A 16,741-nucleotide genomic window follows, 5' to 3' on the forward strand; every position below is an offset into this window, starting at 1 on the left:
TGATAGTTGAAATGTCTTCAAGAAACTTAAAGAAGTCCAGTCACTTTTCTTTCCAAGCTCCTTAGATTACCAGGATCTTTGGTTGTATGTGAGAACCTTCACATACAATGTGTCCCCAAGTGCAGTTGCAAAAACCATCAAGGACTAGATGAGATTTGTTTGGGCCAAGAAACATAAGGAACGGACATTAGATGGGTGGAAATCTGTGCTTTGGTCTGATGAGTTCAAATTAGAGATCTTTGGGTCCAGCCACCATGTCTTTGTGTGATGCAGAAAAGGCGAACGGATGGTCTCTATGTGCATGGTTCCCACTGTGAAGCATGGAGGAGGAGGTGTGATGGTGTGGGGGTGCTTTGCTGGTGACACTGTTTGTGGTGACGCAGGGATTTATTCAAAATTGAAGGCACAGTGAACCAGCAGGGCTACCATCCTGCAGTGACATGCCATCCCATCCAGTTTGTGTTTAGTTGAATCATCATTTATATTTCAGCAGGACAATGACCTTCCAGGCTGTGTAAGGGCTATTTGACCAAGAAGGAGAGTGATGGGAGTGCTGAGCCAGATGGCCTGGCCTCCACTGTCACCTGGCCTAAGCCCAACTGAGATGGTTTGCGATGAGATGGACCACAGAGTGAAGGCAAAAGAGCCAACAAGTGCTCAGTATCTCTGGGAACTCCTTCAAGACTAGGGGTGGGTTTTGATTATCACTTTATCGATTAAAATCTATTCTAGCTTGGATAATGTGATATCGATTCATTAAAATCCTGAATCGATTTTTTAATATAAATTTATTTTGCCCAAAATGCCAGAATCTCAGGTTAAACCTCACAAAATTTCAACAACCACCAAACAGCTAAAACAGTAAATGAGAGCAGGTACACAGATTCTGCACAAAGATGTAAACACAAAGCGCGGACCCGCCGACGGATCAGAATCAGTGAGATGTCGCCTTTCTCACCCGACGGCACGGACACGGTCAGGGCTGAAAGCCTACAGCTCACTGATTCTGATCCGTCGGCGGGTCCGCGCTTTGTGTTTACGTCTTTTTTGCGCTAGATTCTGAAGCTGTAGGTTTATCTCTCTCCAAACAATATTGACTGAACCAGCAGCAAAAGAAGATGCAAACTATGCTTCACATAAACATCGTCATGAATTCCCTCTTACTTTTGCTGTTTTGCTTCCACCACGATAAAATCACACTTCATGCACAGCTTTCTCTCTCTCTCTCTCTCACAGTACACTTCAAGAACAGTTTCCCATCTAAAAATCTGTTTTCTGCATTATTCGCTTGCTTGTTACACATAAGTCTACTGTTGTTTACAGCGCTGTCGGCCGCTGTTTTTTCCTTTTACTTACTTCCGAAAAGAAAGCCTAATTTCTGCTGTTCAATAGGCTACTGAACAAATTTAAACTTTTTAAAATTATTCCAAATTGCAAAACGCTTAGCTGTGTCTCTAAAACCTCTGTAACTTTGCTCTGCTTCGCTTCAGCAGCATTAGGTAATGTTCATATGTTGATTAATGGTTTTCTTTCGTTTTTGATCTACTGCAGAATATTTTTATAAAATCCCAGGCCAGGAAAATCACCTTCACGTTTTTCTGTGTTTTATCCTCAGCTACTTTGACACAACGGCATCTGCTGTGATGCTTACACCTTTGATAAAGTCTCACAAGTGTCAGCTTTCTTTTTATAGATGTAAAAATATGGAAATGTACTGATGCATGATCTGAATTATAATATTTCTGACTGTCTGAGGCAAAATTTCCACAAATCGAATTGAATCGAATCGTGGATCGAATCGATTCGGGACCTTGTGAATCGGAATTGAATTGATTCTAGAAATCAGTGACGAAATACATATGAAACAATGTACCAGGAGCACTCCCACACCTTCTACAGGCTGGTTCCACCCCTGGGTATATGTGTGCCAGCCTATCCCTGGACCAATGCCCCCGATGAACTATCTTAAATTGGATAAGTGTATGTCGAGCACACATTGATATATTGTGAACCTGGCCAAGGATAGAGTCCCACAGTTCATCCGTAATATGAAAGGTAAGGTCCTGTTCCCATTTAGATTTGATAGCAGCTACTGAAGAGCATTGTAAATTGTAAATTAAATTGTACAAGGCTGATATTATGCCCCTTGAGGTTGGGTTGACCATTAAAAAATCGTCTACTGGATTGTGTGGAGGTATTTGGGGGAATTCTGCTGTCACAGTCTGCACGTAGTGTCTGGCCTGTAAGAAACAAAAAAACTGAGCTGCAGCAATGCCAAATTTGGTGGATATTTGAGAGAAACTTGCAAATTGTCCATCTACATATAAGTCTGCAAAGGATTTCAGGCCCTTTCTATGCCAGATATGAAAAGCATTATCTGCCATTGAGGGAACAAATAGGTGGTTTGCTGCAACTGGGCTTTGAAGTGGGAAAGCCCGGAGACCCAGACTCTTCCTAAACTGAGACCAGATTCTAAGGGACTGCTGGACAATATTGTTACTGGGTAGAGGCAATGCCAAAGGGAGTGATGGACCTAAAGTCACAGGTAGAGAAATTTTCCCACTTGAATATGACTCCATGGCAACCCAAACTGGTGGTGACGGTTCGAGATGGTAGTGTCTCCAATACAACAAACACCTGATATTGGCGGCCCAATAATAGTACTGGAAATTAGGGAGGCCTAAACCCCCAACCGGCTTGGGCCTTTGAAGAATAGATTTCTTCAATTTGGGATGTTTACCATTCCTAATAAATGAAGTGATTAGTGAGTCTAGAGATTTAAAAAAGGATTTTGGAATCAGGATAGGGAGGCATTGAAAAACATAAGAATTTTGGAAGTCGCAACATTTTCACTGAGTTAATCCTACCTATTAAAGATAAGGATAATGGGGACCATCTGGACAGCATATGCTTGTGTAACGGAGGGAAGGTGAATTTTTTGCACAGATGTTATTAAAAAGAGAGAAACCCTCCTAAAAACGGACAGAGCAGTGGGGCAGCCAAGGGAAAGCACACGATTAAAAAACTGTAAGGCTAAAATACAATTTATTGTAATTAAACAGTTAAAAATATAAAACGAATTAAAACAGCCCTGGCCAGGAGGCAACAATAAAAATCAATAAAACACAACGTTAAAAGTCCAGTGGCGTCCGCCACGGTATAAAAGTCACTAATTAAAAATCCAGTGAAGCGGTGCAGGAGGGAAGCCCGGCGGCGTCCTCGCCTTCGTCTCCGCCCCGGTGCGCCCGGGTGGGCGGAGCTCTTAACTCTGTCCGCCGCTTCTTTGTAACCGCCTATCGGCACCGGCCCGCCTCGCCGCCTGTAGTCCTCGCAGACCCGTAATCTGGCCTCCTGTTGCTGCAGCAGTCGGACACCTCGCTCTGCGTCCTTGCTTGTCGGCGCTGAATCCTCCTGGCTCGCTTCACGCCAAGCTCTCCCAGCCTGTCTGTGTTACTCAGCACTCGCTGTAAATTACCACTCACTCCTTTTCTCTCAGGTGTGTCCAATCAGTAAAATGGGAAAAGGGCGGAGTCCCTCCAGGACAGATTGACGGTGTAACCAAAAACATGCAATAAAAATAAAACACTGCACAAAATATAACCACAACATGCAATATAAAAAGTAAATAAACACACTTCACATTAAAACACAACAAAGCAAAACAACATCCGTCCTCTCCTGGATGACATCCCCCCACACTGAAATATTAGCAGTCCCTGCTAATGCTCCATCGCCCTATAACGCTCTGGTGGAATCCCACGCGTGGTCCTAGTGGACCGTCTAAGGGACATACCTGAGTCACTCTGGTGAGGTGACACACAGTCAGTAGGGGGTAAAAACCCATAAAACACTGGCACTGGGAAATCCGAAGTGCCTGTGGTCGGCTCCTCCGTAGGAGGGGTAATCTGTTTGAGGAGCAATGCACACCTTTAAGGCATTCCTATGTAAAGTTTGTATATTACCCCCCTTTTCTGGTTTGACCTTATACACTAAGCCTGTATCTCCCACCTGTTCCAACACCACATACGGCTCAGCAGACCACCAGGAACACAGCTTTCCTTTGCCCTGTCTGTTTCGGTCACGTACCCAGACTCTCTCCCCGGGCAACAATGGGGGGGTACAACCTCTCTTCTCATACTGGCTTTTGTGTTGGGAGGCAGCACTATACATCCTTTGCCCAGCCAAATGATAAGCTAGGGAAAGTTTCTGTTGATGAGAATATACCCACTCACTTACATCCTGCCTCGCCTGCTGGGGGGCCACGCCTAATGCCACGTCCACGGGAAGTCTCAGGTGTCGACCAAACATCAAATAGGCAGGCGCATAACCTGTGGAACTATGGATAGTATTGTTATAAGCATGAACGAGCTCTGGGAGATTTTCTACCCACCGACTCTGTCTAACTGATTCTAGTGAGCGAAGCATGTTCAATAGGGTCTGATTGAAACGTTCTACACTACCATTCCCTGCAGGGTGGTAAGGTGTCGTGCGGCTTTTAGTTATACCATAGGTATCACAAAGTTGTTTCATTAATGCAGATTCGAAATTAGACCCACGGTCGGTGATAGGTTCGTAGCTTGAACCCATTCGCTGGAACGTTGAAGACAATGTAATTACACAGCAAGCAAGACACGAGTAGGCAACATTCTTCATGTTTCACGTGCACGGGAGAGAACCGGACAAGCGCCGTTCCTTCGCTTGACCCCAGTTGCTCTCGTCCGCTCCCCAGTAACACTGCTCTTTTATTGTGGTTACATGAATATGCATAGGGTCATTAACATATAACAGCTTACATAGGTATGCATGTGAACAAAGAATACCCTGCACGTGTGTGTGTGTGTGTGTGTGTGTGTGTGTGTCCATAAAATGACTTCCTAACCCTGCTGGCCTGGAAGTCCAGCAGTTCATCTAAACAAAATGCACTTAGCCTAAAACAGACATAGATACGTTTATCCTACCATAAAACAATAAGACAAGGTACGACCTCTCCCATGCTCCCAAAATGTGGGTTTGAATACCAGAACACCCTGGAATGCACACAAAGCCTCTTACAGCCTACTAAAGATCACACATCCTATCACTACACAATCGATTATACACCTCTAAGCATATATGGTTAAATATTTCTAAGCATAAATGACAATCACAATACAAAACCTAACATTCCCCCCTTTTTGGCAGTTATGCTAGAAAAGTACCCAGTTATGAATACCTCACGTCTGACAGTGTCAATGCAACCATTTTTATACTCAGCATATGTCAATCACTCTAAATTACTGTAAACGTACACAGTTTGACAAATGTATTAGCAGTTATCCAATTTCTCATTGATCTCATGCAATGGTAAACTGCATCCTACAAGTGAACAAATGAATTGGTAATAGTCAAAAGAGAAATTAACATTTTCAAAAACACTCCAGCTTGGTGGTGCTCCTCCGCAAGACATGTAAATCACATGTCTCTCTGCAGAGTGGTTTAAGTTCTGCAGGGCGTCATAAATGTCTCTTCCAGTTGTTTCCATCACTGTCCATAGGACCAGAGTCCAAATGTATGTAGAATAGACATTCAAACATACCAGTTGAGTTTGTTGTTTGTCAACATGGGTCTCAGCTATCGTGAAAGCTGCAGACCTCTTCAGCACTCTAGTTTTATGGCCTCTGCCAACCCCCATCACCTCACTTCAGGCCTCTGTCCTGTGGGGGACATTTGACTCCTCCATTGCCCATCCTCTACAGGAAAACCCTCTGTGGAAAGGATGCTGGATCCAGTTATCTTACTGCTGTTATGATCCCAGCAGTCTTCAGTGTGTCATCGTGTGCACAGTATAGTGACACAGCATTAGGTGATGTTCATAGGAAACTGCTGTCATCACCACCACAGCTTCTGGTTCCTGTGTTTGTCACAGAATCATGATGCCATCCTTGGACTCCGCCTGCATTGTCACTTTTGGAGCTTGGCACGCTCCCCTCATCCTTCAGGTGCCCGTCTGTTGTCCACAATCTCCTCCGTTGGCCTCTGGAAAGCCCCCTTGGCACAGCTCTCATTCCAACGCAGCTTCGTGGTCCTTGCTGTGGCTCCAAAGTCTGATCTCATGATGGGCCCCAAACAGCTTGACCTTTGACCTCAACCACTGCCTGGGCTGTCAGCTATGCCTGGAATGGTTCTCACTGGGCCTCTGAAGATTTCTCAGGAGATTCCGTTCAGCAATACTCTGACTGCTGCACCTATATTTCCTTGCTAGGAGGAAAAACCTCTACTTGGAAAGCATGTCAATCATCATCAAACCACATTCTTTAGTTCAGCGAGCTTCATTTATGGACCATCAAAGCCTCATCTGAACATGGATGCACCACTTGCATAGGTTTAATACCCATAAATGAACTGTTAATCACACAAATCACTGCAACAATCTTAAAAGCATTGTTTAGAAAACATAGAAAACAAAAAACATAGATAACATAGTTTCATATAATTCATATAATTCCTGACCCCTCCTCTTGACGCATGGACACTCCCATGAGTCAACTCATCAAACCTAGATTCCTGTCTGAAAGAAAAAAGTTAGCTAGATCATGTCCCAGGCAACATCAGGGCGTTTCCCCCTCTGGAGCAGCACCACCCCGGACCTATAATCCTGCAATAAAAGATGTTAGTGTGTTTTGCATATTAGGTTTGCTTAAAAACTGGCTCTGTCTGGAGCCTGCATACACACCATCATGGCCTGGAAAACAAGATCTAGAAGTAAAATCAACCTTCACGCTTATAAACAATTGTATCATAAGACTAATAAAGCATTCAGCATCAACAGGACAAGTATCATGTGCAGGTTTTCTCAAATCAGTAAACTACAATTATTGGCATAATTTGCCTCAGACATGGATCATCCCATGTACTCAGTTAACATTAGTGTAATCGGTGACTTCCCTTAAGCAAAGTCACTCCATGTATTTAACACTAGGAGGTCAGTAGTGGCCAGCTAATGAGCCCCATGTTAAACTATTCCACAAACATTGCATCTCTTATTTGCTTTCTCATGTTACTTGTCCGTCTCTGCTGAATCCTTTACATGCACTCTTAGAAAAAACAAACATTAACAACACACATGGACAATCCTGGAGGTCAGGCACAAGTTGACACGGTCCAGAGGTGCTGTAAAAAGACCATAAAGTTAGCCATCCATAGCTGTGGAAAGAAGTGACACTAGTTTCAACACAGGGAATGTTTCGCATGTTATTCACATCGTCAAAGTAACCTTTAACAATTCACCAACAACACAGTGTAACAGCATCACCAACTCATAACCTGTAAACACAGTTTTCTTCACACATAAACCCAGAAATCCTGTAGTAGAAAACATCAACCAGCTATCCTGGTATAAATCACATGATCAACTCACATGAATGCTGTAATGCTGTAGAAATGTTAGCGCTGCGCAGGTGTATACACACTTTCTCACAGTTACCTCTGTGAGCAACACAAGGTAGTGAATAACACCCCTGGTAGATGCAAAGACAAAGAAAGTGGCACTTAAAAGGTTAAGTCGGTATGGCCAAAGCTCACGCAACCTCAAATGTTGCTGTCATCTTTCCGCTCCTGTAAAAAGAAACACACATAGATCCATCTGCACCTTTGTCAGGTGGGGGTTAACAGTGATGTCAGTCAGTCTGTCAGCTTCTGTCCGCTTTTACCAGTCAGTCAGTTTTATTTTCTCTCACTCATTCATTCATGCATTCATTCATTCTTTCTTTGCTGATAGTGGAAATTATCATCGCATTTTCATTTCCACTTCTCAGCAAAATGACATCATTTCAAAAAGAAAAGAATTTAGACTGGATTTTCTCGTTGAATCCTTTTTGACAGGGACTTTCATTTTAATTATCCCAGATAAGTGACTTTCTCCCGAGCCCATTGTAATGGAGAAGCCCACTTGCAACAATTTTCTTGACAACGTGTCGTATAGCGCTTTTGTTCTAATCGTGCAGATCTGCTCAAACAGAGATTATCAAACAAAACTTTCAGTGCACTGTGAAAGTATCAAAATAAAAAGGCCTCGTTAAATCATGACACATGCTCCTCATCTCAGGAGGGTAAATCATACCATTAGCATGATTTATCAAACCATCATACTAATTGGCAGGCTCAACTTCACAACAATAGAAAAATCATCAGCTAGATTAATTCAAAACCAACCATCAGCCGCACAACATACAACATAAGCCTCATGTCTTATTAGCTATGAATTAATCTGTACTTTTGCTCATTTAGGCCACAAATTTTATTTAGTTTTCCTTTTTTCCCGTCATCATAAAACATGTGACATGTTGTCATGCATTTCACAAAAGAAGTTTGTTCTTATATATTCAGAGTTGCGTATCTGGGTGCAGGATTCACTCGCACATCACAACAGGAAACTCAGTGTTTTAGAGTCTCCACTCTAACAAACTCCAACACATCTCATTCACTCGTGCTAGAATTCAATCACCTTTCATTAATCTAAGAACCATCAACTAATTTGCATATCAGCTATTAACTCACTAAGATGACAGGACAACAGAAATGCATGTTCAAAATATTATCACAAAAATAGAATTTCCCTCATACAGTAAAATATTTTGTGCTGCATCAGTCAGGCAGAAAGCATCTCCCAATTTACTATATGAACAACTAAATTTATTGTCCAATCACTGGTTGGTCAAACCAGATTCTTTTTTCCCACAAAAATTAAACTGTTGTCCTGCAACCTAGAGAGTTAACTGTCAGCATTGGATAAATTCAGCATTTGATAACAAGTGTCTGTTAAATTTACACTATTTTAGCACTGATGAGAGATAACAAGCTGATTTTCATTGCATGTGTGTTTGTGTTATTAGGCAGGTTTAATCGATGTGTCTGGAGCTGCATCTCCAGCAGGGCATGTTCTTAAAGCTGCCTTTCCTACACACTTCTCTGCTATTATTTGATCATTTTAACTAACGTGCTATGAGTCCACTGGTCTTTGCATCACACGAGGTGATTTGGACAAGATGATAAACAGACTCACATGCTCATGATGCTGCCTAATCTTCATGGACTCTCTTTTGTTTGTGTTAGTAGGGTTAATGCATGTTCTGCTTGTGTGTATGATTTTGTATATGTTTCTTTTTGCAGTGTTTCAGATTCCTTCACAATTTTCCACTTAAACAGTCAGTATTATTTTCCCCAGGTTTGCTAACCAAAATTTTGATTTCCCACATTAAACAACAGCATTCCTCTGTGTTCTCACCTACTGCTCTCACTCTGTTGTCCTCTCCCACTTCAACAGTCCAATAGCCGGCAGTTCTTCTTCAGCTTTGTCCCGTGTTCCACTGTCTCTTCTTGCCATTTTCTCCAAAGGTGGCAAATGTCAACTTCCAACAGTCTCCTCAGTTCTCCTCAAACGTTCTTTTCACAAGCACAGTGAAGTTGCAGCTTGTTGGAAACACAGTGCCATTCATCAATCAATCAGGATGATGATTTGCTCTTCTTCTCCGATGCTGTTTGTCCACACTGCTGCTGCTTGCTGGGTCTCTCTGCTCAGGACTTTGCTGCTGTCTCTTTATCTGCCATGTTATTGCTCTTGGGGCTGCATTCCTTGTCTTCAGGGAGGAGTGAGAGCTCGCTTGTGAGGTTGAGGGACACATGGTGCTGTAAATAAGTTAGCCAGAAACCTGGCCTGAATGTTTCCAATGATCTTAAACTATAACTTTATTCCGACTGCTGCATGTGGAAAATCGATCCAGGTCTGCTTTTCATCTGAAAGTGACAAACTAAGACTTTCATTATTATCATCACTGCTTAACCGACACACAGAACTCTCTCTCTGTCTTTCGTGAACTCTCCTTTCTTAAAAGCAGAAAATAAGATTGTAGTTGTTCTTGGCTGATAAACACAAAACCTTTTTCCTATGATTATTTTTTTTTTCATCTACAATGTAAATTTTGTCTCTTCTTTACTCTACACTTTTTTTCTTTTTTTTTTTGCATAGTGACCTGCAGAATCACCGTTCTCACAATTGGAGGCTTAAAAGTTACTTTTACACAGCGTGCACACACACTGCAACGTCAGACACATTCACACTCACTTTTTCATCTGCATAAATAAATCATATGGCTGATGGTAATCCATAAGTATGATCACAAGTTTATCTAGTTAGTTTTCAACCCAACAAAACAAATAAACAAAAACATGATGCTGATGCTATGAACACCCTACACACATGAATCAAGAGACAGGAAAACTGCTGCGCATCTGAAAGAACTCACGGAAACGCTGCACACTCCAGTTATCACAATTATCATAGTTTTGTTTCCCTCTCTTTGATGAGTTCTCAGCCAGCCAGTAGTTTTCAACTGCTTCATATAGGGTTCACCATATTAGTTATTTTCACAGGCGTGCTCTATATCTCAACAATGGCTCATATTAGGATGACAGTCTTTCAAACAGGTCAAGTGCCTCTATGCACGTCATTAGTTCAAATATTTACCTGTTTTACTTCATCTCATATGTCATTGTACTGAATTTGAGCAACCCTAAGCTTAATGCAGATTACTTTTAACACTCATCCACCTCAATTAAATCTGTGGTCTGGAGCACGGCTGTTGTTGATCAGGGCAAGCTAAAAAAATAATCTAAACATGTGTGTATTGGCAGTTTTGACGGGCATGAAATCAGCAATGGGTGGGTGAAAGCCATTCACCAGAGCTTAACTGCTGCTGATGTGGGCTGGCCTTCTCTGCACGCTCTTCAAGGCTGCTGTGTTTTCTGAAAACTTCCAACATTTGAGATTCTCCCGCGACCAGTTTACGCTCATGACAGTTATGATAATATAAATACCTCACACTGTTGGGAGTAAATTCTTGCAAAAATGTGTTCTCTCCCTATGAGGCAGTCTTACTTGCTCGGGAACCCATGATAACAACAGCAACCGTGTCACAGACCATGCCTGCTCCGCAGCATTCACACAACAACAACACAAAATAGGCCTACTCCGGACTCACACCGGACCGCTCGGGACACCAACCCAGTTCTGGGACCCTAACCCAATTCTGGGACCCTAACCCAGTTCTGGGACCCTAACCCAGTTCTGGGGACCCTAACCCACTTCTGGGACACTAGCCCAGTCGCGCGATAAAGCCCAATGAAGGGACGCTCGGGACACAAACCCAGGGCGATTTCAAAACTTCGGACACGCACCAGACGCTTGGGCCCTTGGGCGATTTTACCAAAACCTCTCTTTCGGGACCCTAACCCAGTTGTGGGACACTAACCCAACCTTTCGCGATTATAGAGTCACTCTTTCAACTTACTCGGCGTTGCTTAGCGTGTAATATCAGCCTCGGATCCCGCCGATCGTCATTCGTCAAGGAGAGAAAACAGACAGCTAATCCACCGATCCGATGACAAATTCTCACGTCTCGCTGACGTCAGGGTTCTCTCCTCGGTGAATGCCGACTCCAGGGATCCGGCTCGAAGGACCAATAAATGATAGGTTCGTAGCTTGAACCCATTCGCTGGAACGTTGAAGACAATGTAATTACACAGCAAGCAAGACACGAGTAGGCAACATTCTTCATGTTTCACGTGCACGGGAGAGAACCGGACAAGCGCCGTTCCTTCGCTTGACCCCAGTTGCTCTCGTCCGCTCCCCCGTAACACTGCTCTTTTATTGTGGTTACATGAATATGCATAGGGTCATTAACATATAACAGCTTACATAGGTATGCATGTGAACAAAGAATACCCTGCACGTGTGTGTGTGTGTGTGTGTGTGTGTCCATAAAATGACTTCCTAACCCTGCTGGCCTGGAAGTCCAGCAGTTCATCTAAACAAAATGCACTTAGCCTAAAACAGACATAGATACGTTTATCCTACCATAAAACAATAAGACAAGGTACGACCTCTCCCATGCTCCCAAAATGTGGGTTTGAATACCAGAACACCCTGGAATGCACACAAAGCCTCTTACAGCCTACTAAAGATCACACATCCTATCACTACACAATCGATTATACACCTCTAAGCATATATGGTTAAATATTTCTAAGCATAAATGACAATCACAATACAAAACCTAACAGTCGGAGTGGAGTCGGCCTGGGCAACCGAACGGCTGTATCACATACTTCCACAAAGCCTTTACTGTAGTCTCTGCTGTTTGGTTTATTGTAGGGATAGCCCAAGCGAACCGTGTAAACAGATCAGTAACCACAAGTATGTTTTGATAAGTGTCAGTGGGTCGGCCTAAGGACAGGAAATCCATACCTACAACCTCCAAAGGATATGAGACTGAAATAGGGTGTAGTGGAGCCCTAGGTTCTACCCTCTCCTTCTGTAGACTACAGGGGACACAACCCAGATGAAACTGACGTACCTGTCCTTCCATGTTAACCCAGTAGAACCGCTGCCGTATCCGAGAGAGGGTTCGATCTACCCCCGCATGGGCAGCAGCCTCATGGATCTTCCACCACACCTCATGGCACCTGGAACTAGGACACACAACTTGATAACGAGTCTCCTGGGTATATTCGTCCAACACTTTACGGCACAGTATTTCGTCTTTAATAAAAAGCCTTTTTTGTTTCTGCAGGAGTCGTCGCACACCATGTGACAATGTCTGACGTTCTAACTTTGTGGGCGCAACCTGGGCTTCCAGAAGTTGTTTTACCACTTGAATATCTGGATCACGAGCTTGTGCTTCTGCCCAGTCACTCCTTTCTACCTCACAGGTCAGTTCAATGGCTGCTGAAGTGACTCCACGCTCTGATCCAGCCCCCTCCAGGTGCTCTGCTGGGACAGTGGGGAATCGGGAAAGGGCATCAGCATTAATATTGCTCTTACCCGAACGATACTTGATCTCGTAGTCGAAAGAGGCCAGCTGGGCAACCCAACGTTGTTCTGCTGCGCCCAAGCAAGCAGTCTGTAAATGGGCCACAGGGTTATTATCAGTATACACAATGAATCGTGCACCAGTCAGATAGTCTTTAAACTTTTCGGTGACTGCCCACTTTAGGGCTAACAGCTCCAACTTGAAGGAACTATAGTTGGCGTCATTCCGTTCCGTGTGGTGTAAGCTTCTGCTGGCGTATGCTATTACCCTTTCTTGGCCCTCTTGAACCTGGGCCAGAATGGCTCCTAGCCCACGACCACTGGCATCAGTATACACAATAAATGGAAGAGTGTAATCAGCGTATGCTAAAACAGGTGCTTCCGTTAAAGCTGCTTTGAGGGCCTCAAAGGCCGTTTGACATTCTGGGGACCACTGCACCTTGCGACGGTCTGTTTTCTTGTTCACAGGGACCCCTGTCAGTAATGCAGTTAAAGGGCGTGCGATTTTAGCAAAGCCGGACACAAAATGTCTGTAGTAGCCAGCCAGGCCCAGAAAAGATCTTACTTGTCTGATGGTATAAGGGACCGGCCAATCCATAACTGCAGAAATTTTATCAGGGTCTGGTCTTACACCACACTTATCCACTACATGCCCCAGAAATTTCACCTCCTGTTGCAGGAACTTGCACTTGTTCGGCTGTAGCTTCAACCCATGGTGCCACAGCCTCTGAAACACTTCATCTAGATGCTGTAAATGACACGAAAAGTCAGGTGAATAAATGATAATGTCATCTAAGTACACCAACAAAGACTCTGCAATCTGTCCACTCAAACAGTGCTGCATCAGCCGTTGGAACGTAGCGGGTGCATTGCACAGACCAAACGGCATCCGCTCGAACTCAAACAACCCGACTGGGGTAGTAAAAGCAGTCTTTTCCCTGTCTGTCGGGTCCATTTGGACCTGCCAGTATCCACTGGCTAAGTCCAGCGTGGAAAACCACTGCGCTCGGGTGAGGCTTGTCAACGTCTCTTCTATTCGTGGCAGAGGGAAAGCATCCTTATGTGTCACCGCATTCAATTTTCTGTAATCCACACAGAACCTCCAGGTGCCATCTTTTTTTCTCACCAAAACAATGGGTGCAGCCCACGGGCTACAGCTTTCCCGGATAACTCCCTTTTCCATCATATCTGCCAAGAGGCTCCTCATTTCTTTATACATTGCAGGGGGCAAAGGACGATATCTCTCTCTAATGGGAGCTGCATCACCTGTGGGGATACAATGATGCACCAGGTCAGTCCTCCCAAAATCTTCGTCATCTTTAGAGAACACCTTCTCCCATTTAAGCAATAAAGCACGCAGCTCGCCCTGTTTCAGTTCAGGCAGATCAGGTCTTTCAATCAGTTTACTCATCTCCTCAGGTAATCTCTCCTCCTCCGTGGGGGCACCACTATCGACCAGAGCCACCTCCACCACACCATCCGTCCCAAGGGACAGGCTCAGGTCCTGTGAGCCATGTACATCAGCTTCATCCACGCAGGATAGTGTGAGAATAAAAGAAAATTGCTTCATTATTACAATATATTTCATAGCTTTGCCAATAGCATTAATCACACAGCTTATAGCTTTAAGATGGCCTTGAAACATTTAAACATACTGACACCATATTAATCTCTCACAGGTGCAGTCATAAACATTTTATATTGTTATATCTTTACACACATTGCAGCTCTATGGTCTTAAAGAGTTGAAGCTTTCCCAGGTAAATAAAGGTCACAAGCTTCATTCAGCGCTATGTCTGGGTGATACATTGGTAAGGAAATTGGGAGCTTAAGAAAGAGTGCACACATGCTTACAAAACACATATATATATTACATATAATCTAGAAACAGGTTTGAGTGGAGGCCTGAAGGCACTCAGTTAACATGCTGCACTGGAGCGTCTGTCTTGACAACAGGTGACGAGTGGAGAGGACCGGCCCCTGGAGACCACAGAGGCCTGAGTTTATTGCCTTCTTTGGAAGAAGATGCCAAAAGGGGAACTCCTGTGTCTGCAGTTAATTCTTAAAATACATAAATGTTCTGTACATGCAAATTATGTGATTGTGAACGCAAGAGGGGGCGTCATAATACTCTGATGATATAAAAGCAATTTGAAGTATAATTTTGGCGAAGACCCTTGCTGATGTATGCAGTGACTGTCTTCCCGCGCGTGAACTTCAATAAAGATTGCTTTGACTCAGACCTTCTGGACTGTCTTGGTTTTGTACTCTCCACCAATTTCGAACCCATAACATTTGGTGCATTGGCCGGTGTTGGTTAAGGAGAGAGTGGCGGTGTGGACGTCCAAGGGGGTCGCACAATCAGGAAGCAGTGATCGATCTGAGTGGACAAAGGGCAGCCCATATCAAAAGGTAGGCACAACCTGTTGAAATATTCCGAAGTGTGCCGAATTGGCTGATTGAAATTGATGTCTACTCATTTCATTACTGGTAAATGTTTGTGTTGTGATGATTTCAGAAGTTTCTATGCAGAATAGAAATGAGTGAAACAGAAAACAGAATTAAGTGATCTTACAAGGATTATGAAGAAGTAATAAGTATATGGAAAAGTGAATTGAAATAAGGTTAAGGAATTACATTTCTAAATGAATGTAGTAGGACAGGGAATTAGTGAATGTTGTGACATTAATGTCTCCATTGATTATAAAGCCGGGCTTGGACACCCAGTTGGTTGGCTTTGTGGTTTTGTGGGGTGTCTTCAAAAGTACTTAAAATTCTGTAGAACGGAACTCTGGGAGTTCTAAGAAGTGCATTGTTCGGAGGTGACGCTCCCAACTTCCTGGGGACGCTCAGGATTTTCCTTTGGAAGGGATAGTCCGATTGGCAATCGTGGACAACTGAGGACGGTCCAAAATAGCCACTGACTGGGTCAGTTTGCCGTCCGGGACGGTATTTTGCACTTTTTTGGTCGATAGAAACCGGGTTTCGGGCGTGTAACGTTACAATTATAACTTCGGGGAAGTATAGTTGGTTGCCGCTTTTAAATTATCTTAGATTATTAGTTATTTGACCACGGCCCGGGGCCGAGACTGGTTTTAATTGATTACAAAAAACTCAGGGAGTTCATCGGTTGGACCGTTAAAGTTAAATTTTTCTAAATTCGGTAGGTTGTTCGCTTTAAGGCCTTGTATATATTTGTATATCTTATAAGACGTCTCTGGGTTATATTTTGTTGGTACAATATTTATGTTTGTGTATATTTTCTGTCTGCCAAGGGCACTGCAGCAAGTTGGTTATTTTTACACTGTGTGTGCGTGTGTCTATGTAAATTAGGTGCATCTGACTTATTTGAAATCACATTTCCTGTTTACTAATGAGTGACTAATGACTGACTGGTGAGCTTGTTTAAAGAGGACATGTTGGTGTTTTAAGGGAAGAATTGCTTTTATTTCTACTTTGTTGGCATTACGGTTTTTACATATGGTGTTTTAAGTAAATAACTATTTTTGTTTTAATTTGTTCACGTAACGGGTGTTAAAGTGATTTCTACTTCTGACGTATTCTACTTTCCACATACCTGAACGTCTTGACACTTGCGGAAATTACTGGCATTTGCGCTTTCCAGTTTGCTTGCATTTTTATTATTTTCAAATATACTACAAATTATACACAAACACACATGCCTGATTCTGGCTATTGCTTACTTCAACATACGCCGATAGGTGATCTTTACGTTGTAACCTGTCGATGTCACCTTGTCTCTTCAGACATTACTTACGGTTTTAAAGTTACCTCAGTGATAGAAAGATCAGAAGACAGATTAGTAGACTTTGGTTGCAGTAGTGTGATTGTATTTAGTGCTATTAGATTATACTGTAGAGAACATAGAAACTTAAG

The sequence above is a fragment of the Pelmatolapia mariae genome, linkage group LG10_11 (assembly GCF_036321145.2).
Source record: "Pelmatolapia mariae isolate MD_Pm_ZW linkage group LG10_11, Pm_UMD_F_2, whole genome shotgun sequence".
Classification (NCBI taxonomy): Eukaryota; Metazoa; Chordata; class Actinopteri; order Cichliformes; family Cichlidae; genus Pelmatolapia; species Pelmatolapia mariae.